The 22,601-nt window shown below is 42.1% G+C and overlaps 2 long non-coding RNA genes across 2 annotated transcripts; both read right to left on the reverse strand.

The window, feature by feature from the left end:
* Window positions 1-9,003: 9,003 nt before the first annotated feature.
* LOC139788929 (uncharacterized) lies at window positions 9,004-15,220 on the reverse strand. The gene is made up of 3 exons (XR_011722984.1): window positions 15,168-15,220; window positions 11,171-11,298; window positions 9,004-9,189 (listed from the first exon to the last, which is right to left on the reverse strand). It is a non-coding gene; the product is annotated as an uncharacterized lncRNA (long non-coding RNA).
* A 1,255-nt stretch (window positions 15,221-16,475) lies between these two features.
* Window positions 16,476-19,690, reverse strand: LOC139788890 (uncharacterized). The gene is made up of 3 exons (XR_011722976.1): window positions 19,637-19,690; window positions 18,276-18,341; window positions 16,476-16,514 (listed from the first exon to the last, which is right to left on the reverse strand). It is a non-coding gene; the product is annotated as an uncharacterized lncRNA (long non-coding RNA).
* Window positions 19,691-22,601: the final 2,911 nt, after the last annotated feature.

The raw sequence follows: 22,601 nt of genomic DNA on the forward strand, positions 1-22,601 counted from the left end.
GAGATTGAAAGTCTTTCATATGCATTCTGGTATTTATTGTGTTTGGAGGTGAAGCTCTCAGGAAATAGTGACACATCAAGTGGAAAAACCTTTAGCAATAGATCTCAGGAGTGTAGTCTCCTGTATTTGCCACACACAAAAAGGTACTGTAAACCAGCATAAACCAATTGAAAAATGTGATTAATGTGCTGAAGCAACACGGCTGCACCAGATCAGAGCCCAGTGCAGGGTAAGAGGCTGCAGGGTTATAAACAAGAATTTCTGTGTCTTCATCTCTCCAGCTGTAAAAGAAAACACTTGACATTTAGCAGCACACACTTGATTCTCGACACAAAATGGAGTTATTGCTTCTTCCTAGCAACTGCCCAGAGGGCACCTTTCCCTCTCTGCTCTCTTGCCAGGTGTACTCTTGAGGCCCAAGTTGAATTCTCTCTTAGGGGAAGTTGTCTGAACAAACAGTTATAAAGGAATGTGAATACATATTTTTTTTTGCTTTTTTAAAAATCCTTTTGATTATCTCATAACCTGCAATTTTTCAGGATGTTTTGGTGGAAGTCTCAGTTGTCTTTAAGCAGTTTGTGCAGTTTCACCACCACAATTCAGCAAAAAGCCAGGAACTGGGCCCAGTCTCCATCTGACCTGGGCTGATTCCTTGGCTGGATGCAGGAAGGTTCAGGTCTGGTACAGAAAATGGATGTGAGCCACTGAACAGCAACATCTGACATTTTAGGGATTGATAGACTATTCTTTACTATACCTTGGCAACATTCCCTCTGTCTTTTCTTATTTTGTTTTGTGTGAAATCTGTCTTAGTTGGTGTGAGCTTTGCATCTGATGAGTGAGACACTTAGCTGATAAAATACAGCCTCTCACCATGGTCTTGTTTCACAATCTCATATCTAGTAATTTGTTTTGTATTTAGAAAACACCTTGGGGAAAAAAACAGCATTAAAACGAGGTTCTGGGGGCTTTTTTAGCAATTGACCCTTTTTTTCAAAATGCTAAAACTCCCATTCATTGGTATTGCTAGGCAACTGAACAGACATTTCCTTTCTGGCCCTAAGTGGATACCAGGATTAATACATGATCAGTCAAGGTACACATTTATTCACCTTCTCTCTCAACAGTAATAGGATTTTTCTGGGCCCTGTTTAATTCAGTAGATGAGGATGACACTGAATTAAAACTGCTTCTCCAGGCTTATAATAAGGAGGTGAGATCCCAAGGGAGGGAAAGAGGGTGAGAGAAATGCACACCCAGGAGTGCATCAATTGACAAAAATGGGATTAGAAATCCCAGCAGAGGAAAAAAATACCATTTAATAAGACTTGAAAAATCCAGCTCAAATTATTAAACTTCATTGGCTGTCCCTCAGTACCCAAAGCCTGGATGCAAAAACTTGGAGCCCTGAGCCACATTCTGGTGCTGGCTTTGTTGGCCACTGCTCACTCTGGATCCCTCAGGTGATGGGTTTAGGAAAACCTTAAATTGTTCAGCACAAGGACCTGCCCTGACTCTAACCTCAAATGATGGTCCTTGTACTCTGTTGCTTGTCCTTAGGTTGAAGGCTCCCAGCTTACCCTATTTTATAATACTTGCCCCTCTTCTCTGCACTCTGCTTCTCTGAAGTTTCCAAGTGGGCTCTGTTTTAAAACCAAACAAAATAAAACCCAGCCTTAATGATTCTCCTTCTGACTCCACTCTCCTCCTGATGTGATTTCTCAAGGGCCTGTGAAGGACTTCTCCAAAGAGATGACATGGCTCTTTAAACACAACCATTGTTTTGTAGCACTTCCCTGGCACAAACAGCTCAGCTAACAAACAGATTAATTTTTTAAGTGGGGAAAGGTCTATTAATCTATTATTAATTAATATTCCATATGCTGCCTGGGAGGCAAAGTGGGTCTTTTGAAGCCATCTGGTTTCTCATTGCACTGGAGGAAAGCAATTGTCTGCTGAATGCTCTTGAATATGATCTGGAAAATGGAGATGTGATGTGTGTAGGATCCAGATGTTACCTCTCTGTTCCCACAAACCAGGAGGCAGAGACAGCTGGATTGCAGCATCAGTCTCACCAGGTGATAATATGGCAGCTGCATAAGGTTACGTTTGCCCAGACTGTTTGCAGACACTGAAATGCAAGAAGAATTTCTTGGAAAGATGGGGTGTGGGATGAGGTTTCCCCTTTCTGGGACGAGGACGTTGCTGGTCAGGTAGCACACCCTACCTTGTCTGTCTTTCCATGTGGACTTGGAGCATCACTTCACTCTTGTGTAGGGTTTTTAACAAAAAAGTTATTAAGGTGTAAGACTGGGATGTCACAGTAAGCTTGGATTTATTGCTAATGAAATAGGGTGCAACAGAATTAAACTCAGCACCAGTGAAAGCCAGGTTGCTCAGAGTGGGATTAATGTGAACTGGGCACAAAACAACCCAAACCCCAATATTCAGAGTGTTGAAGGAGAAAACCCCCTCACTTTTCATCTGTGTGGCAGCCTTGTGAAAGTGCAAATTGGGATCCAGAGACAATCTGCTACTGGTAAATAGTGAGGCATAACCATGGAGCAATAAGTGGCACATTTAGGTCCATATTAATTCCTTTTTATTTATTTATATTTAATACAACACTTAGAGACCAATTTTACTGTAATGCACCAAATCTATTGAGCATTCCAGTCAGCTGATAGCAATTTTAAATCATACTTATTTTGGCATTTTGTATTGAAAGCAATAGAAGAGGGACCAGTGGTGATAAATTTGTTTGTGGAAAGCAGCCTTGCTTGTCATAGTTGTACACTCTTGTAACTAGGGCAATATTATGCTATAAATTTATGAATTTATTGTCCTTTTTCTATTTTTTCTTAGGTAGAGATGAGCTTTTCATAATCTACATGCAGGAGTGTCCTGTGTTCTGTCCAGAGAATGGTTATTAAAACCTGTGGTTATTGTGTATCAGCAGAGGGGACCTTGTAGGGGAAAAGGTCCCTTTATTGAATTCCTCTTGGCTCGAGTTCCTCAGCCTCACAAAAATCAAAGGTGGAGTTTGAAGGCTTCAGAGTGTTCTGTGAGGAGAGATTCTCTGTTCTGTGCTCATCTCTGGGGGGTTCTCATTCACTGGGCTTGGGGGCTCACAAATTCTCTGTACCTGATAGATTCAGTAGCATGTAATTCATTTTATTTTGCACCTCAATCAGATAAAATAATTATGTGCACATCATGATACCCATCTCTGACTGCAGAATTTGAGCAGTTCTTGTATAATTAAGGCTTTTCTCTGGGTTCCTGCAGGGGCTAAGGGAAGGACTTGGGTTTCTTTTTAGTCTGTGTGGTTTATGAAGGTCAGATTTAAAAAAAATATTTTATGTGCCTAATAGGCAGGTGGATAAATGGATTTCTCAAAGTCACTACAGTAATAGAGACCCCCAACCTTCTTGGGTAACTTTGAAAAAAAAATCCACAAGATCTCAAGCACCTTCAAGAAGTGCACAAATGGATTCAGCTCGTGGTGCAAGTTGATGATAAAACCAGAATTAGATCCTAAATCCCACTGCATCAGTGTATCCCAAGGAATGACAGCTTGGGGTGGGAGTGCTCTGGGGCAAATGTTGCCATGGTTTGGGTTTCCAGTTATGTTGCTGTTAGGGAAATGAAAAGCTGCACCCCAGAGCTCAGCAAAGCAGAAAGCACACGTTACCAGCAAATTTGATTTGCCCTGCTACTTTAGGATCAAAAGCATTATCTTTCTTTCTATAAATTTTCAGCATGTGTAACTCCACTGAATTAATTAGGTTACTGCTTTCATTGCACTAAAGCAGCATTTGTAATGCACAGCCAGGGTGTGCAATTTATCTCCCAGTGCAGTGGGTTATGGATCAGCTGCTGCTGCACTCTGAGGTTTTCCTTCTGAGTAAGGGTATGAAAGCACAAATTTGGATGTGCTTTAAATTGTAATCTCTGAGGATTTGTTGCATATGAAGCAATAAAGGACTGCTGCAATTGACTAAATGCCACAGCACAGCAGTTTATTTTAATTATGCTACAAAGGAATGATTATTGTTCTTATAGTACAGCTCCACGAGAAAAGAAGAAAGAAAAAAACAACTATTCCTCTCTCTCCTTGAAAGAGTTTATTGCCTATCACTGGGGCTTTCAGCACAGCAGAATCTAGAAAGAAAACATGATGAGAACCAATTTACATTTCCTATTAAAGGGATATAAATCACATTACCATTCTCATCTTGAGCTATGCCTGGTTCTGCTTTCATTTACCAACGTCTGCAGGAGAGAATATTGGCAAACCTGGGAGTTTTATCTTGGTTGGGTCAGGTTTTTTAGGAGGCTTAGGAGGGGTTTGGATGAAAGATGTGGCTGATGGGTTGCTGGGTATGGCCAGGCTCCCTTCTTCTGCTTTGAATCAATCTGATTTCTGGGTGTTCAGGGCTTTGAAAACCATAAACTAAAATCCTGAGTCAGGTGTCAAATGCCATGGGAATGGACAGGGGGTTAAACCAATCATCTGGATAAGAAGTTTTTGTGGTGTTCCTCCTGTGAGCCTGGAGGCTGACACTGGGACCAGGTTTTCAGGATCATTTCTGCCACCAGAGGGACATGAGGTGCTGCTGCTTTTCCGAATGAAAATACAACATTTCACTGAAAATACACCCATTTCCTGAGAAATCAGGAGCAAATGTGTATTGAAAGCACGGGGATGGGGGGAAGGCTCTGCAGAAAGCATCTGGAGGTTGAAAATATAATTTCTAGGGCTGGTGATCTTAGATCAGGTTGCAGATTTAGGGTTAGTGCTCTGAAAACTCTGCCATTTCTTCAGTGAGAAGCAAAACTTGAAACTTTGTGGCTGTTTATGGCAATTCAATATTTTTCTCACCAGCACAGTTGGTTTCTCCTTGATCTCATGTGATTTCCTTTGGCTTACCAGATGCACAGGTACTGCTCAGGTTTCTTAAGCCTCACATATTTTGGGCTGTTTACTGCATCCTTTGGAATATTTTCCTACATAAATGATCTTGCCAAGAAAGAAAGTATGTTCCAGCAAATCCCTCTGGGGGTTATACAGAAATCCTCTGGTCAAAAGGGAAATAAATGTAGTACTCAGGGCTTCCTCAGCTGTGTTCTTGCAGCCTTTCCTGCTTGTCTCTGAAAAATGTGCAAGGCACCACCAGTAAATCAGTGAGATTTCCAGCAGAAGGAACAAAGAATCTTATTAGAAGGAAAGAGCAAGCTGAAGGATTTCGTGTGCCTTGCTCCAGCTGAGGTATATTTGATTTGGAGATGACAGGGTGAGGTTGGATGAATATTTGTGTCTCATTCATGCCTTCAGTACACAAAGGAATTAAGGGGGGGGAAAACAAATACAGTGTCTCCCAAAAGAGGCAGGCAGAGGTGATTTCCTCTGAATATTTTCATTAGAATTAATACAGCAACCTCCAGGTCCCACAGAAATAACAATTCCAGCCAACGAGCTTAAGTGACAAAACCCAATGCACACCTCCCTCCAAAGAGCCAGCTGAAACCTCCCCTGATGAGAATCACAGAATCCTAGAATGGGCTGGGTTGGAAGGGACCTCAGAGCTCACCAAGTCCAACCCTTGCTCCACTCCCCCCGTGGTTCCCAGCCCATGGCACTGAGTGCCACATCCAGGCTCTTTTGAAATATCTCCAGGGATGGAGAATCCACCCCTTCCCTGGGCAGCCCATTCCAATGGCTGAGCACCCTCTCCAGAAAGAAATTCTTTCTAATGTCCAACCTAAACCTCCCCTGGCACAACTTGAGACCTCTTGTGCCCTCTTGTCTTGCTGAGAGTTGCCTGGGAAAAGAGCCCAACCCCCCCCTGGCTCCAACCTCCTTTCAGGGAGTTGGAGAGAGTGATGAGGTCTCCCCTGAGCCTCCTCTTCTCCAGCCTCAACACCCTCAGCCCTTCCTCACAGGAATTCTGCTGGATCCCTTCCCAGCCTCCTTGCTCTTCTCTGGACCTGCTCCAGCACCTCAAGCTCCTTCCTGAGCTGAGGGGCCCAGAACTGGACACAGGACTCAAGCTGTGGCCTCCCCAGGGCTGAGCACAGGGGCAGAATCCCTTCCCTGGACCTGCTGGCCACGCTGTTCCTGAGCCAGCCCAGGATGCCATTGGCCTTCTTGGCCACCTGGGCACACTGCTGCCTCCTCTTCAGCTTCCTGGCAATCCAGACTCCCAGCTCCCTTTCTGCCCCTCTGTGCCCAGCCTGGAGCTCCCCATGGGGTTGTGGCCAAGTGCAGGACCCAGCACGTGGCCGTGTTGAAGAAGAGAACAGCTCCTGTATTTCAGATTAGTCTGGCAGAAGCGGGTGAGATGGAATTTGTTGAGATTCTAAGGTTTTAGTCAGTTCACAGACTGTCTTGTTCCAGCCCTGAGTGCCCAGAGGGGCAGGAAATGAGCTCTGGTGTGAGGACATCAGGGCAGAGCAGCTCCTGCACTGCCCTTCAGGCTGTCCTGAGCAAAGATGCCCAAAGGGCCTGAGGGAAATCCTGCTTGGCTCACATCAGCCTCTCCTTGTAGGTCAGAGATTCTCAAGCAGCATCTCCAGGCAGGTTTTAAACAACCCTGACATTATATATCATATACTGTTGATGTATCTCTAACATCTCATTTAATGCTAAGGAATCTTGCCAAGAGAGCAGAGGCATTTCCTTATGCCTGTGGGGGAAGGAACCTGAGTTTTTAGTTTTTGTCACAGGGTCTAAAAGGCTTAAACACAGATACATTGTGCAATAGTCATTTATAAATTGCATCCAAATCAAGACATTTCTTACATAACTGTGCTCACAAGTCCTAAATGTCACCTGTGTAAATTCTTGTAAACTGTAGAGAATTTTGACCTTTTGTATACCAGCTTTGTCCTTTTACATTTTATTTAAACAGCATATGGGATTTTTAGTAATTTCTTAAGTCTCTTTTAAATTTTTGTTTCCTTTTCTAAATCAATCATCTGGCTGACCTTTGCCTGATGTTGTGTTTCTCCCTGGCTATCTCCTTCTTCTGTGTGTGTCATGTACATACATCTTTGCAGTTAGCATGGATATATTTTCGTGCAGAAGACTATTATAACAGAATTGGGGTCTTTACAAAGTATTTTAAAGCATTCCTAACAAAATCTGAACTTACATGTTCTAGGGAAGGCAACTGTTGAAGTAAAATATCTGAGCCTTTGAACTAAACCAGCTGAGTCCATGGGTGGTTTACACTTGAACAGCAGCTGGTGACTCCACTTTCATCTAAACCAGAGGTAAAGATTTCTGACATCTTCTGTTTAGTGAAGGAGTCTCTTGCAAAAGAAAAAAAAGTTCTCCCTCCAGGTTGGTTACACAAAAACGAATGCTTTCCAGTGCATTTTAACTTCTATTATATGGCAAATGTTAGTCCAGACAGACACCTGCCATGGATGTGTAGTTCAGACTCTCAAGGGTCCTTTCAAGTTGATTTCTAAAGCATTTCTGGTACCTCTTCAGTTTTAAATAGATGGTAAAATGATGATCCAGAGAACAGATTGTCAAGACCTGTACTGTGTGTGTAACAGCAGAAGCATTACAATATTTACAGTACTCAAACTTTTGTCTATTCTGGGGTGTTGGTAGCAGCTCAATAGCTGAGGGAACATACTAAGAACAAGAAGTTCTAAAGTTTCTATTGCTGCATTCATTACCATGGTCTCTGGGCACACTTTTATGATGACTGAGCAGTAAATAACCATCCTCTGGTAGCTTGAGGAGTTGTGTTCACCTTAAACTGATCCATCTCAGGAGGGAAGGAAGAGCAGTGGGATGCCCAAGAACTACCCCAAGTTCTTGGTTAGTTTTTAGGAAGAGCTCTGTACCAGAATCCTGCTGGGAGAGCAGAGCCAGTACAGCCATGGCTGAGATGAATGCAGTAGATGAGTTATTGCAGATCATTTACAGACCTGGCAAGTCTCAAATATTGCAAATTCATTAGCAGAGAAAATCAAAGAGATGAATTTTTTCAGGTGAAAAGAAGAGGATGTGGGCAGAGCTGGCAGAGCAGGAGTCATGTCAATATTGTTAGGAGTGAAAACTAGAAACAGACTGGAATCAAATGGATGTCTATAATTTGGTGCTGAAATAGCTACCATTCACAGCCTTTCTTATCTTCTCTTTTCCAAGCTCGTGCTGTAACACGGCCACATTTTCTTAGGAATACTTTTTTCCTCCTCCCACAACAATGCTGTATGAAGAGACCTCTCTCAAGCAGTCTGCAAAACCAAAGACTTTCAGCTCACACTCTCACCTTTGCATCCCACACAAGAATTCCCTCTCTTGTACCATCTCCAGAAGAGTTTCATTGCAATTTAGATTACCTGTATGTTAGGACTGCTGCTTCTAAACACAGCCATCTGATTCTGATCTTTCGTTACCCTCAATTATGCTCTGCATCCAGAGAGGGTCTTTCATCCTGTATTTAGTCTGCCAGCTCTTCAGCTCAAGGATAATTTTTTCAGCTCATGTTTATACAGTGCCTGAGACAGAACTGACACGAGGCCACCAGGACTGGGGGAAAATCTGCATGGAGTGAAAAGGTGGCAGTGGGGTATGGAAATCCAAGCTCAGACAGGAGCAGTGGGGAGCACAACAGTCTGAGAGGAGATAATTTTTGTAATTGTTCATAGTATCTTTTCTGCTTGCTATTTAAGAAGTGATGATTGGGAAAGTGATGCAAAAGCCATGAAATGGACACATGCTTCCCTAAGGAAGGTGAAAACATTTATTCCTCTGTTGATTTCCCTCACTACAGCAGATGAAACACTCCCATAATCATGTATTACTATAGCCATGGCTCAAGGAACACTAAAACAGTTATTTTCTCAGCCTTGATCTGGAGCATTCAATTTAGTCTCTATCTTGTTAAGAACAAAATAATAATTAAAAGAAGAAGGGGAGGGGGCCTTAGTTCACAAGGCCCTATCCAGCATACAGATGAGTAATTAGAGTGCCCTGAATACAGTGGTTTGCCTTTATTGCTGCAAAATGGCTTTCATGAGACATGTACAAACACAGCATTACAGAGCTTTAACATCAAAACTGTCACTACCAAATCAAGGCCTTTCTAACAGTCTTATCAAAGGAAATAGCTCCCACGTCGAGATCAGGAGCTGCACAGTCCACAGCCCAGCTTTGCTATTACCCTGTTGAGCAAGAGAAAGCTCATTAAATCTGCATTACAAGAAGGTAACAATAAAAGATTTCATTATTTCTGATATCACCCCGCCCCTCCCACCCCCCTGAAATAAAAAGGATTAAGCTAAAGAACAACAGATGTTGTTTGAAGTAAGTGTGTGCTCAGAGAGAGCATGGGAGCAGTGGGATGCAGGGGAGGTAGAGTCAAGGTGTGAGGACAAAACCCACTGGACAGGAGGGCACACACACAGGGTGTGTGTCTGGGTACTTTTGAACTTTAAACTGAGTCAACAAGTTAAAAGAGAAAACATTTCTGTGTAAATCTTTACATAAATTTACCCCACAGAAATGTATGTATAAATCTCTAGGTTTTGTCAACTGTGTAATATTAGAATCAAAGGCAATAAACCCATTGATCTACACTAAGACAATATTAACATTACCATATAGCTTTTTATAATTAATTTGCTGCCAGATGAAAGGGAAACACTGGCTCCTTTTAGTGATGGTGATTAAAGCAAAAAGTAAACCTTTGAAAGGCACATTTGCATGTACAACATGTTGCACTAATTCCAGCAGATCACTTGGAAATTGTTCATATATTTGGAGTCACACTGCAAAGTTATGGATAGACACTGACTTGCAGGGGGGAAATTCTGATAGTATAAGGCTTTATAAACTCATGTTCTTGCTTGGAAATAGGAATTAACAGAGTTTGTACTGTCCCTTGCAGTTTGAGCACTCTCACTGGTGCTTAAGCTGAGCTCAGCCTCTCTCAAGCCAGGCACCTCTGTTTCTCTGTGACCTGGGAAGGCAACGAAGCCAAATGATTTGCTTTTGTTTTATGTCAGGATGATACTGTCACTCCTGTTTCCAAGTTATGCTTTTCTAGAAACAACATAAGAGACACAGAAAAAAAATTCTGCTTCAGCAAGATGCTTAACTGTGCTGTGTCTTTCAAAATCAATGTTTCCCTGGACTTCAGGGGCTGTGGATCCAGCCTGGATGTTACATTTCTGTTTTCTGACTCCTCACTTTGCAAAGCTCAGTAGAGGAAAATGAAAGGAGACCTTTTATTTGCTGTGCACATGGGTTAGGAACCTCCTACTGCACGGGGGAAGGCACTTCCCTCTGTTCCCAAAGTTCTTTCTGCTGGATCAAGGGCTGTCAGTCAGCTTGCAAGTGGCATGAAGCTGCCCTGGAAAGTAGATGGCTGGCATGAGCTCTGTATTATGCACTGTGCTGTTCTGGAGACAGCCCCAACTCATCCAAATAAAAATAATACCTCTGGGTTCTTCTCTCAGAGCATCCACTGAGTGCTAATGACCAGGGAGCCAGGGCTGAGCTGAGTTTGTGTGACTTTGTACAAACTGTTGAACCTCTCCGTGAAATGATTATAAAAGCTTTGCTGATTCCCAGGTGCAGGGTGAGGCTTAGTTAATTAATGCCTGCAAAGCACTCGAAGATCCTAGATGAAAGGTATCACACAAGAGCAAATACTATAAGTGAAATATTTGGAAGAAAAAACTTGGAGGAGTGATTGAAGTTTGCCTGTAGTGAGAGAATTCAGCTGAGGCTGGCTGGGACCCACTGAGTCCCTGCAGCTGTTCACACACTGCTGCTGTGCTCTGCATGTTTACAAGCTCTCTTGTTGCTCTGCCCTTCTAGGAGTAATTGAAAACCCTAATATTGGACTCAAAACCGTAATTTGACAAAATGCTGAAACACATTTAAAGGAATTTTCCTTCCAGCACTGAATTTTCATAGTGATTATGCATTAGTCGAGTTATTTACATCCTTCACTCTCACTTCACCTAATGATAGTCAAATAAAGAAAACCCTGCAAAGGCCCTTCCTAATGTTTGATTTTCTTTGTATAATTATGCCCTGCAGGCCAGACTTTATGCTTGGTCTGCAGCCCTCACTGAATGCAGAAAGGACAGAAGGGAACAAAATACCCAATACTTTGATTTTCAAAGAGCAACTCACGTTTGGTATCTTTCCATTGCCATGTCCTTTACTAGGATGGTGGTTGGAGGGTTTTTTTTTTTCAATAAGGTGACATCCTGAGGCTGTAGATAGGCAGATAAACTTTGCAGCTTTGGATGTCCTCTAGCCTATCACAATTAACAATAAAAATTGGTCAGTGTTTTCCTTATCCTTCCATATTATGCAGTTTCTGAAGTGCAAAAATAGTTCGTGCTGAATCAACACTTTCATCCTTGCACAATTTTTCTACTTTGTGTTTACAAGAAAACCAGCAGCACTTACATGGAATGTAGAAAACTAAGAAAAACAACAATGCACTTTTGAAAGAATCTTAAGTGCTAAACATTAAGTTTTCATTATTATTTATATCCAGTGTGAATTTCTGTGCCTTTATGAAAAAATGATGTTCCCTCAAACTGACTTCTTTTCTCCTCATTGAAAATTCCATCACAATTTTCACGTGAGTTAGTGGTACCAATAATAACAGCTGCTCCTGCCACAGATCCTTTCATTTTCCCTCTTTCCAAATCAGGATGTCATTCTACTCTCTTCCTACAGAATAATTTTATAATGTCTGCAAGGAGAGTGTATTGCTCTCCACCTGTATTACAGCTTGGGATGATAACTCTGCCATTTATGCCCAAACTGATGAGTCACTGTGTTTTCTTCATGCAAAATAAGCACACAGCAAAGACCAAAATAGAATTCTGCATTTTCCACTTTAGGAAAGCAATAAAGGAAACAGGCATTGCCTGGTTTTCTTTTAAGGGCTTATATTTATCTGAAAATGTCTTATTTGTCACTCACATTCTGCAATGGTTTCAAAGTCCATAAGGAGTGAAGATTGGTGAAAGGAAGGCATCATTCTCAAGCCCAGTGAGATCCACTTGGATGAAAGACATTATAAAATATATTTGTACAATTAGTACATTCTGTGTAAATGGACTCTTAAGATTCCTTATGACTCCTTCATCTTTTTAGCTGCAGCAAAGATTTAAGGTACACATTTATAGTATTTGCTGGGTAGGTTTTCTTTAATAGCACCGTGGAGTTTCATAATATTAAGTGGAGAGGAATTATCACCAGTATTTTAAAAATCCCGTTCCACTTCTGCTTTCCTTTGGAGGAGCCATTTACTGAGCAATAATTAAATGTCAGGAAATGAATCACAGATGAGATACCGACATTTGATAGTGTTTTGTAAACAGACTAAATGAGTCCAGAGAGAGGTGGAAGCTATTGATGTTTCCATCAAAAAAAAAAAAAAAAAAAAAAAAAAAAGCAAATCTCCACAGAGCCTCTGGAAGGAGAATGTGCTATTGAATGTAAATACAGGAGCCTGATCAAGGTGGGCTGTAATCTGTCAGGGAAAGGAACTTATTTGATTCTTAATAAGTCAGTTAAACGTGGAGCTGGGGAGAGTGGTTCCCATTATCATCACTTGTAAAATAAAGGGGAGGTTGCCCCCTTTTTCTTGTTGGTTTTCCTCCCCATACATTTGAGGAAAGGAGCAGGGAAGAGTTTGAAGATTTCCCTTTGTGTGAAAAAAAGATGTGCCAAGGGAATGTCAGATGGGAGGGGAAGCTGGCAAGCCCTAAGAAATACTGATTTCTTTTTAGAAGTGCATTAGCCCTTTGCACTTTATAAGGCTTGGAATGCATGTGTGATTTTAGCTCTCCATATTTGCATTACCAGGCAGGCAGAACTCAGATTCTGGTTCTCCTGCTGTACAGCTGCCTGTCTGGTACCTGGAAAAATAAAAAATGAACTCAGAAGAAAGATAATAAATGGATCTGCTCTCCTAATATTATATTTATTTGCTACTTAAGAATTAGAAAATTGAGAAGTTATTCAAGTCAGTCCTTCTGCCAGGACTTTGTGTATTATAATTTTAAGGAGAGCTCTGGAAAAACTCGAGGGCAGCTGTTCTGATTAGCACTTAATTTACCTGAAAAAAATTGTGTTGATTATTGTTATGCTCTTGTCTATTAGGGCACTGTGGGAGATCCTGAACTGAGCAGCTTGGATGATAACTGAAATTCAGAGCATCCCCTGTTCCTGTCTTGATGGATGTCAGCACGTGCTGTGTGGCAGTGCAATAGGATTAGAAGGATTGGATTAATTATATGCAGTAATCTCATTGCCTGAATTATTGTTTTACACTACATTAGTAGAACAAGTAGGTTTTGTAATGAAAATGGGTTTTTCCCTATTCCTACACCTGTGCTATAGATCCTGCAATTACATGCAGTGATTATTCAGTGAGCAAACAGGTGATCATAAAAACAGCCTGAGGAAAACAGAGGGCACTTAAACCCATGAATTAAGTCACCATTTTAAGCAGATAGCTTCATGGGGATTAAGGTAAAACTGTGAGGAGTGTTTATTGAGTGTATTGGCACAGTTCTAGAAAGATGAGGCTAATTAAATGTGCAAAGAGTGAAGTTCAGTGCCTTTCCTGAGTGCAGCTCAGCAGGTGAGATGGATGGCACCTCCCCAGCAACCTGGGGTGTAGCCACAGCATGGCCAGGTCTGGGTCCAGACTGACAGCTACGTGCACAAAACCAGGACAAAGCACTTAATTTCAATTATTATTACTTTTGATTAGAAGAATTCTGAGGGTTTTTTGGTTACAAAAAGCTGAAATTAGGAAGATTTCTTGTGCAGCTGTGAGGGGAGGGCTGTGATTGTGCATCTTGTGTGTGCTGGGAGGGGAAGCAGCATTCCCTGCATCCTGAAAGCTTCTTACACCCCCATGAGGTGTGGCAGGTGCCTGCAGCTTTCTGTGTCTTCCATCACCAGGAAAGTTGGACGTGGCACTAGGTCCCAGATGTATGAACAGATGTATATTGCTTAGAGGGATTTGTTTGTTTTCTTACTATTATTTCCCCAGAATGTAGCAGGCGGTTGTGATAAAAAAATTACATGGCCAAAGCTCCTTACGTGAGGGATTAAAAGTTAAATCTGTCTTTGTTCTCATTTCCTCCTCTTCTGTTTCAATACATCAAACAAATGAAGCTGATTTTCATTCTGTCCAAAGTCACAGCAGATGACTTTTTTGCATTCAACAGTGAAAGTGTTTTACTTCACACAGCCCTTTATTCAAGCAGAGAGTTTCCAAAGAGGAATTTTACTCTTTGCAAGGTAAACATTCTTGCAGTTTCCTCTCTGCACCTTTCCAATTGACTCAGACTTCAGAAAAGTTAATTTGCTGTAATCAATATCACTTTACCTCATGCCTCAATGAAAAAAATACCTTCTGCAGTCAATAGCAATTAAAGAGACAGACAGGGACAGAAATATTGATGGAGATGAAACCAGAGATTTTCACTTGCTTGGGATCTTTTCTGAATATGTAAAGGGAGAGCTGCTAATTGTAAAATATGTTGTTTGAGAGACTGCCTGGAGAGGGAATCAAACTTTTCAGTGGTGCTGGAGACAAAATCAGTTTTGGGGCTGTAGTTTGCTCAGTGCCAGGGAAGGTAAATGTACTCAACTTTGGGAACATTTCTGAGACCACCCTGGATCTACCCAGCTGGAAGAGGCAGGATGGTGCAACTTCCTTTCCTCCCAATCCTGCAGAAATATGTGGAATCAATGGCCTTTCTTTCTTTTTTTTTTTTTATTTTTTTTTTTTTTTAACAGTGAATAATGAGTCACTTGAATAATTTATGTAGAGATGGTGTGGTTAATTGGTACCTCCATTCTTTAAATAGAAAGGGGATGTCTCTCTCAGAGGCAGTTCATCAAAAAGAAACCTGGTTTACAGGGAACCTGTCTCATGACATTCTCTGGCCTATCTGATAAAAGTCAGGCTGTCTGGATCAAAATGCTCTACTCAGTCTGTGAACTGCAGCTTTTCTTGAGTCTTCCCAGGTGCAAGAGGAAAGCTTTTGTAACCCATCTAGTTTAGGCACTCTGAGACCACTCCACGTGTCAACCCAAGCATAGGAAATAGGGATGATCAGGCAATTTACTTCAAAAGCACACTCCTTACCTGAACTAAAATGCTCATCCAAAGCCTCCTGACATTTGATACCTGTGAAGGGGGAATGAAAAAAAAAAAAAGGAAAAAAAGTCATTACTGCCTCTCATTCTTATGGTCTGCAATATAACAGAGGCTGGCAAGGTCTGTAACTACAATAAAGCAGGGAAAAGTTTGCTTCCAATTAGTTTGTGGAGCTGAAGTTACTTCATATTAACATTGACCTGCTATTAACTGGCTACTTAAATCAATTCATTTATCAGAATTTGGAATTTGGCTTCAATCCACATGGTTAAAAAATTGTCAGAATCTGCATAAGCCCTTCCCCCAGCTTGATGTTAAAGGATAAAATCTGGATAAAAAATGGATTTAAGTACTTTAAAAAGCAGAACTGACTGTTATCTATTTCTTATACTCTCTCTCTATCTGTTCTTTATTGAAATGACAAATTTGTGTTTGTGATGCAGTGACTCTAATGACAGGATCCTTGGGACATTCCTCTCACCAGTCTTTTTGTATTAGAACTGAAGTAAAAAAATAATAACACAAGATTCAGTCAAGTGTTTTCTGCAGAACATTCCGAGCTGCCATTTAAAATGTGCAAACATTCCTGAGCAAGGGAGATTCTTCTCTTCTGCCATTCTTTTCTTCTTTTGGGTACCTCTGTGTCACGGTTTGACACTGGCCCGGTGATTAAACCGGGTGACAGATGCTCTCTATTAATCTCTCTCTCCTCCTTGATAAGAAAGGAGAGAGAATAAGGGAGAGAGACTTATGGGTTGGAGGCTAAACCAATCAACTTTAATGAAAACAATAATGGTAAATAGGAGAAAAAAAGAAAAATGCTATATATATATATATATACAAATATACAGGAAAATTAATATCAGAGTCCTTCCCCCTTTTCCCCCAACAGTTCTCACGCAAAGCCGGGTGAAGGCAGGCAGGCAAGCAACTGGGCAGCAGGCAGGGCAGCAGGCAGGGCAGCAGGGGAGGCAACCAGGCAGGGCAGCAAGCAGGGCCACAAGCAGCCAGCCAGGGAGGCAGCCAGGAGCTTCTGCTGGTCTTTTATAGTGCCACAGGTGAGACCAATCAGCTGTTAAGGGGGGGTGGTACCCAGCACTTCTGCTGATGATCTCAGGTGAGGCCGATCAGCTGGTAAGGGTGTGGCTTGGTCCTCCTGATCCCCCAACTCCATACCGAGGATGACGCACATGGGATGGAAAACTCCATTTGAGAAACTTGCTGTCAACCCCAGCAAGTTCAACCATCTACAAGAAACTTAGAAAAATCACCTTTATCCTGGCCCAAACCAGGACACTCGGACAGCTGAACATGGTTTCTGACTTCTGATCAAAACTGCACAAGAGATCAGTCAGTTCTTCCCCTTTCCCCAGCCCACACTTCCCTTCCCCTTCCCCTTCCCCTTCCCCTTCCCCTTCCCCTTCCCCTTCCCCTTCCCCTTCCCCTTCCCCTTCCCCTTCCCCTTCCCTTTCCCCTTCCCTTCTTTCCTCTTTCCTTTCCAAGTCTGCCCTGTAAAACTCCAATCTAATGCCCCTGCTAAAAGACACTCGTTAGCACAGAAATAATTATTTCTGCTGTGGCTCTGTTAAACCTTTGTTACTCCAGCAACGTGTTTGGCTGGGGGGGAGGGAGGCTGTAATTGGAATGTATAGGAAATCTATAACTTGCAAATGGAAATGCAAAAAAGGAAAGAGTGTAACTGGTGTGTAATGGAAGCACCACCACCCTGAGAGCTTCTGATGACCTTTTAGAGGAAAGAGCAGTGGTAATCCTGTGCTGGAAGAGGAACGTGGGGGTGGAACTCAGAGCACTTTTCTCCTGCTCTGCAGACTACAGCTAAATATCATTGTTATCTATTTTTAAAGTTACCAAAAGATGCCTTTTTGTTTGGTAATGTAGCTTCATAATTCCACTGTGATGTGTCTTCCCACTCAAAAGCCACTGTTTTCTGCTTTAAACATTCAGTGTTTCTCTGAGCTCAGGAATGGAGGAGTTCAGATGTTGGGTTTTTGACTGACTCCTATCCATTGCAGTTAGCATCACACTATGCAGTGATTTATTTTTAAAAATCCTCATTTAATATTCTTCACTAAAATTACTCTTGTGTTTGTCCAGTATGAGCTGAGACAGGTAAAACAAATTAATTAGTATGACGAAATCTTAATGCCATTGTTTGAGAACTGTTGCATAATGTTATTTTTTTGTTTAGAGTCTGATGCAGTGAAATGTCCCTTTTTTTTTTTTTTAATGGAAGGGATGAGGAGGGCCCTCTCTCTCCATTATTTTGTAGGATAACACTTAAGGAGATGTCAATCCAGACCTTTTATTAGTCACAAACATTCCTCATGCTTCACTTTCAGTCTTACACACTTACTGTGGCATGGTTGGAAGAAGCAGCTAAGTGAAGATTTGTGTGTGTGTGACAAAACCTGGTAATTTTGGTGAAATAATAATGAAATAGTAGTAGCTTCATAATATTAGTCCAGTAAATTCTGAGTAGTAAATAATGTCAATGAAAGAGGCTTTGTAGCAGTGTAACATCACTGCTAGGGAGTGTATTAATCATGTGAGGAAGCTGAGGGGTGCAGGAATTCCTAGCAGGATTCTGAAGGGATGAGATCCCAGCTGTGATCCCAGGCAAGTCCCCTCCCTGCACAACACAGGAACAAAGCAAAGGTCCAGAGCTTCCCCAGTCCTGATTTTTCCCTTTTCACACATGCTTCTTTGAAGTAGTACCTGGATGTTTTACCCTCTGCTTCACAATGCTGTTAGCTGTCAGACTTTTTTTCAAATGTTTTATTAATGTGTCACTTGCCTGTTCATTTGCTAAGGGTTTACAAATGCTTCATTACTTATTGATAGTCCTGATAGGTACTTGTTCTTTTGTAGTTGTGTGCTTTTTTTATTATTTTTTTAAAGGAGGTGTTGAGAGGGAAGAGAACACTACAAAATTTAAAAAAACCAAAACCAGATTAATATAGATATTAAATAATTTATATCCACATGCTGCATTATTCCAGCCAACTTGATGTTTGAAGGAAAACAGCTATACAAGAGACTACTTAATTGTTTTTAGTTGTTCCCAGTGATACAAACCACTTATGCTCTGCAGTATGCTGGAGTTCAGCCTGTATGCTGTCAGGAAAGAGACTGGACATGAGCCTGAAAATAAAATATAAGAATGTATTTCACTTCAGGTTGCTAGACAAAGTTAAATTCAATGCTTTGCAAAAGGAGCTGTTCAAAGAATAAAGATCACACCATTTTAGTAGTGAAGGTGCCAGGAGGAGGTGTGGTCTGGCCTCTGAATAGGATAAATTTTAATGCCTAGAAAAGGAGAAGTTATCTAATGAACAGCTTCTCACACACTGGGGTTTATTGGGGAAATGTGGGACTTTTCCATGGGTACAGCTGTAGGAATGGATACACTGGCATAATTAAGGCTTATGTAAATTACGACATAATTACCAGAGTCTAGTCCTACATGTTCCCAGGTAAAGAGGCAAAAATAAGTAATTTTTTTCCGCTTTTGATTTCTAGAAGGCAACAGCAAAACCCAAAATTTCTATTTTTCCTTTCATTAGTGGATTATGAATACATTTATAACCACTTGATAACTGCTGTTTCTGAAAGGAAGAGAAGAACGTTTCTTCCTCCTTCAAAGGAACAAATTGAAAAGGAAATTTTGCAAAACTGACTGAAACCTGAAAGGCACAGCAGCCCTTCCCCTGCTGCCTTCAGAGTCCGTCGGTTCCTCTGTCCTTTTGAAAACTGGTCAGGAAATTGGTGCCGAAACCCCTGTTCTTGCTGAACAAATCAATACAGAGGATTTCATCCTACAAAGCCCTTTGACGCTTCAGTGATTGTCTTGCTGGGCTCCCAGGCAGAGCACAGTTACCTGTACTCAGGTACCCTGTACCCTGTACTCAGCCCTGGTAAGGCCACACCTTGAGTACTGTGTTCAGTTCTGGGCCCCTCAGTTCAAGAAGGATATTGAGGTCCTCGAACAGGTCCAAAGGAGGGCAACCAAGCTGGTGAAGGGACTCGAACACAGATCCTATGAGGAGAGGCTGAGGGAGCTGGGGCTGTTCAGCCTGAAGAAGAGGAGGCTCAGGGGAGACCTCATCGCTCTCTACAACTCCCTGAAAGGAGGATGGAGCCAGGCGGGGGTTGGGCTCTTTTCCCAGGCAACTCTCAGTAAGACAAGAGGGCATGGTCTTAAATTGTGCCAGGGGAAGTTCAGATTGGACATTAGAAAGAATTTTTTCACAGAAAGGGTGATCAGATATTGGAACGGGCTGCCTGGGGAGGTGGTGGACTCTTCGTCCCTGGAGACATTTAAAAAGCGACTCGATATGGCACTCAGTGCCATGGTGTAGTGACTGTGGCAGTAGTTGTTCAAGGGTTGGACTCGATGATCTCTGAGGTCCCCAGCCTATTCTATGATTCTATGATACCTCAGGAAAGCTCAGGAGGGAGCGGGCGCTGCCTGGGGGACCCTCCCTGGTGCCGGGGGGACCCCCACGAGGTGTGGTGACGCTTGTTCTAAAAACTCCAGAGGGGGCTTCCCAAGGGAAGAGGGCATTGAACGTGAGGATGGTGAAACCAGAGTGAAAACAGCCCCAGTTCTCCCCGTTAAAGTGACACCGAGGGGATGGGGAAATGGTGGAGGCGGCCACGAGCCCCTCAGCGCCTGAGGAGAGGAGCTAAGGCGGGAGCCCGCCTCCCCGCCCAGCCCCAGCCAATGGGGTTGAAGCTCACCCAGCCCCAGCCAATAGGGTTGAGCCGTGCCCTTCCCGCCTCAGGGCGGGGCTGCCTGAGGTTTTCCTCACTCCCTCATTTCCAGAACCTTCTGCTGTGGCCACCGCTGCCTTCCAGCTGCTCAGATAAGCCCCAAAGTCCCTCTTCTGAGTTGTGTTCACCTCCACCAAGCAAGAGTAGTCCCCACGGAACCTGTTAGGGCACAAATCGTCCCTCCTTTTTTTTTTTTTTTAAATTTTCTTCTTTTTCTCCTCTCAGAGTTTGTTGGGCACTGAGCAGTTTCCAGAGCTGCTGACTGTGAAACGTGGGCTTCAGCTCAGATCTCACCAGCCAGCCCCAGGAGTACAACGTGGCAGTGGTTTTTTTGCTGGGGAGGATAAAAGAGGGAATAATGCCACGATTTATTCTGAGTTTGCCTTGTTCCTGCTAACAGTGTGCAGTAGTTCAAGGCTGGCTTCGAAGTGATTCTTCAGGCTGCATTCATCCCTTGGGCTCTTGCATGGATTTCTTCTCAGGTGGTTCCTTCTGTAGTGAACAGGAGAGCAATGATCTCCAAAGCAGTTACTCCTTGTTACATTTAATAATTTCATGGTCAAATCCACAGAGACCCTGCCTTTACTCAGGGTCGTATTCACCATCCAAGGTGCTGTCTGTGTGGAATCAAAGGGGCTTAATTTCATAATGTTATAAGAGACAAAAACGTCGACACCCACCTCTTTTCAGTTATTTTTGCAGCACAATAGAGCTGTGTTCATTAATTCACTCCAAGAAATTAATAGCGTGAGTTTCTTTTGTGGGGTTTGTAATCTCACAAAACATGCAGCACGTCCTCTCAAGACATAGTAAGGAGTAGGGAAAGGCACACAGCCTGAGCTGAAGGACATGCTCCAGCTGGCTTGCAAATTTTGGCTACTCCTTTCAGCAAGAACCAGGTTAGCTGACCTGCCTGGAGCAGGGTTTGGATTAGGGAGACCTCAGAGCATCTGCGTGCGCCGTCAGTCTGAGCTGCAGGGCTGGGTTCCTGCTGCTGAGCTCAGGATATCTCTCACATTTCTCTTGCCCACTCTGCTGTTTTATTACTCACAAGAAATGCAGCCAAAGTCGAGGCAGTGTGCTGGTAGAATGCTTTATTTGTCTTCCTCGGCGTTAATAATAGAGTGAGAGAAATGAAGTATTACACTAATCATCAAAATTAAAAGGGGTTGCTGCAGGAAGACCGTGGGTCTGCGTTCCTGGCCAAATGGCAGTCCTCTGAATTTCCTTCCCTCCCTTTCTCAGCACCTCACCTGCTCACTTTGGTGCCTTCCCTCGTTGACTTTCACATTTTCCTTCATCCAAAGAGCAGCACTTAGAGTGCAGAATTTATGGTACTTCTAATTGTGGTGGAAGCTGAAGGCTGTTTGTTAGTTTGGGGTAAGTAGCAGTCAGGAAAATCTGTATGGCAACTTGACCTTGAGGGATGAACATTAAGATGTAAGGAAATAGATGACCTTTGTGAATGACTCGGAGGTTCCAAACCTAATCCCTCTCAGGGAGATATCCAGAGCACAGAACCTATCATCTGAGCTAAACTGACATTAATTAGTTTCCTTGTTACTGATTTCTGAAATGATGCCATCTCGAGGGTGAAATGCAGCAACTAATTAATAGGACTTAATTTACACAGTGTCATTGTGATACCCCTACAAATATATAATCACAATAACAACAATATGAACAATAATACTAATCTTCTCTGTCACCCATAATGTTTTTTAAATCCTGCTGTATCTGTATGTGTTAGTCTTTCTGGTGTGAAGGAAAGCCAACATTTTTTCTTTCTTAACTATTTGATGCAACTGAGCTTCTTGCTTTTTTTAATATACTTGCCTTCAACTTTTAAAATTAAATTTTTCATTTTAACTTAAATTGTATTTTACGATCTATTTATGGACTTTTCAACTGACTTTTAAACTTACAGATAACCAATTATTATGCCAATCTCAGAGTTAATGTTTTTTGTTTTGAGTGAAGACATATAATATATAAATAAAGTTCTCATAAAGTATTTATATACTCTAAGCCAGCTCAGGGAAAGAAACACTGAAAGTACTGAAGAATCAGACACTGTTTGTGCATTTACATTTGAAAACCAGAGAACTTAAAAAGTATGTGAATTTCAAAATTCTTTAAGGAAAAGAAAAACTTAGTTGTCACATAAAACCAAGACACACGTTGGGGAGGTTTTTGCATTTGTTAACTCTTTTTTTTTCAGTGATCTGGTTTTGTCAAAGTGAGTGATGTTTGGTTCATACCTGTAACTAGGAATCTGTCACGTGCTTTACAAATTCCTCACCTCTCTGTGGAGATGTCACTAAACTAATTCAGCAGAGGGTATCATTGGTGTTTACACTTCTATTATGAGTGTTCTTAGAATCTTTAATTATAAATTAGGTTTCCACTTCCATGATTCTGTCTGTCTTTCTGCCACTCCTGCTTTTGTGGGTGTTTTTTTTAGGGCTCCTTTTTCCATAGAGAGTTTTTTGATGACCCTTCAATGTCTTCTAAAGACATTTATCCTACACGCATTGGATGTCATTTGATTTAGCCCTCCCCCACCCCCTCTGTTTTATAAACGTTTCTGAAACACACAGGTGTAACAATAAGCTCTGATTCAGCACA

The sequence above is a fragment of the Heliangelus exortis genome, chromosome 30, assembly GCF_036169615.1.
Source record: "Heliangelus exortis chromosome 30, bHelExo1.hap1, whole genome shotgun sequence".
Classification (NCBI taxonomy): domain Eukaryota; kingdom Metazoa; phylum Chordata; class Aves; order Apodiformes; family Trochilidae; genus Heliangelus; species Heliangelus exortis.